Raw genomic sequence first — 2,564 nt, 5'->3', positions numbered from 1 at the left:
AAGACTGGCTGAATGGATACAAAAACAAGACACCTATATATGCTGTCTACAAGAGACTCACTTCAAAACAAGGGACACATACAGACTAAAAGTGAATGGCTGGAAAAAGATATTTCATGCAAATGGAGACCAAAAGAAAGCAGGAGTAGCGATACTCATATCAGATAAAATAGACTTTGAAATAAAGGCCATGAAAAGAGACAAAGAAGGACACTACATAATGATCAAAGGATCAATTCAAGAAGAAGATATAACAATTATAAATATATATGTACCCAACATAGGAGCACCGCAATATGTAAGGCAAATGCTAACAAGTATGAAAGAGGAAATTAACAGTAACACAATAATAGTGGGAGACTTTAATACCCCACTCACACCTCTGGATAGATCAACTAAACAGAAAATTAGCAAGAAAACACAAACTTGAAATGATACAATGGACCAATTAATCCTAATTGATATCTACTGGACATTTCACCCCAAAACAATGAATTTCACCTTTTTCTCAAGTGCACATGGAACATTTCCAAGATAGATCACATCCTGGGCCATAAATCTAGCCTTGGTAAATTCAAAAAAATTTAAATCATTCCAAGCACCTTTTCTGATCACAATGCAGTAAGATTAGATGTCAACTACAAAAAAAAAAAAACATTAAAAATACAAACATATGGAGGCTAAATAACACGCTTCTGAATAACCAACAAATCACAGAAGAAATCAAAATATGCATAGAAATGAATGTAAATGAAAACACAACAACCCAAAACCTATGGGATTCATTAAAAGCAGTGCTAAGGGGAAGGTTCATAGCAATACAAGCTTTCCTCAAGAAACAAGAGAAAAATAAAATAAATAACCTAACTCTACACCTAAAACAACTAGAAAAAGAAGAAGTGAAGAATCCCAGGGTTAATAGAAGGAAAGAAATCATAAAAATTAGGGCAGAAATAAATGAAAAAGAAACAAAGGAGACTATAGCAAAAATTAACAAAGCTAAATCTGGTTCTTTGAGAAGATAAAGTAGACAAACCATTAGCCAGATTTATCAAGAAACAAAGGGAGAAGAATCAAATCAACAAAATTAGAAATGAAAATGGAGAAATCACAACAGAAAACACAGAAATACAAAGGATCATAAAAGACTACTATCAGCAACTATATGCTAATAAAATGGACAACTTGGAAGAAATAGACAAATTCTTAGAAAAGTATAACTTTCCAAAACTGAACCAGGAAGAAATAGAAAATCTTAACAGACCCATCACAAGCACAGAAATCGAAACTGTAATCAGAAATCTTCCAGCAAATAAAAGCTGGATTCTACCAAATTTTTTGAGAAGAGCTAACGCCTCTCCTACTCAAACTCTTCCAGAAAAATGCAGAGGAAGGTAAACTGCCAAATTCATTCTATGAAGCCACTTACAGCCTAATGCCAAAACCAGACAAAGATGCCACAAAAAAGAAAACTACAGGCCAATATCACTGATGAACATAGATGCAAAAATCCTTAACAAAATTCTAGCAAACTAAATCCAACAACATATTAAAAAGATCATACATCATGACCAAGTGGGCTTTGTCCCAGGGATGCAAGGATTCTTCAGTATCCACAAATCAATCAATGTGATACACCACATTAACAAATTGAAAAATAAAAACCATATGGTTATCTCAATAGATGCAGAGAAAGCCTTGACAAAATTCAATATCCATTTATGATAAAAACCCTCCAGAAAGCAGACATAGAAGGAACATACCTCGACATAATAAAAGTCATAGATGATAAACCCACAGCAAACATTATCCTCAATGGTGAAAAATTGAAAGAATTTCCCCTAAAGTCAGGAACAAGACAAGGGTGCCCACTTTCACCACTACTATTCAACATAGTTTTGGGAGTTTTAGCCACAGAAATCAGAGAAGAAAAAGAAATAAAAGGAATCCAGATAGGGAAAGAAGAAGTAAAACTCTCCCTGTTTGCAGATGACATGATCCTCTACATAAAAACCCTAAAGACTCCACCAGAACATTACTAGAGCTAATCAATGAATACGGTAAAGTTGCAGGATATAAAATCAACACACAGAAATCCCTTGCATTCCTATACACTAATAATGAGAAAACAGAAAGAGAAATTAAGGAAACAATTCCATTCACCATTACAATGAAAAGAATAAAATACTTAGGAATAAATCTACCTAAGGAAACAAAGACCTATTTATAGAAAACTATAAAACACTGATGAAAGGAATCAAAGATGACAAAACTAGATGGAGAAATATACCATGATCATGGATCAGAAGAATCAATATAGTGAACATGAGTATACTACCCAAAGCAATATATAGATTGAATGCAATCCCTATCAAGCTACCAATGGTATTTTTCACAGAATTAGAACAAATAATTTCACAATTTGTATGGAAATACAAAAAACCTCGAATAACCAAAGCAATCTTGAAAAAGAAGAATGGAACTGGAGGAATCAACCTGCCTGACCTCAGACTATACTACAAAGCTACAGTAATCAAGACAGTATGGTACTGGCATGCAGACAG

The sequence above is a fragment of the Bos mutus genome, chromosome 7, assembly GCF_027580195.1.
Source record: "Bos mutus isolate GX-2022 chromosome 7, NWIPB_WYAK_1.1, whole genome shotgun sequence".
NCBI classification, from domain to species: domain Eukaryota; kingdom Metazoa; phylum Chordata; class Mammalia; order Artiodactyla; family Bovidae; genus Bos; species Bos mutus.
Note: the sequence above shows the minus strand (reverse complement) of the source record.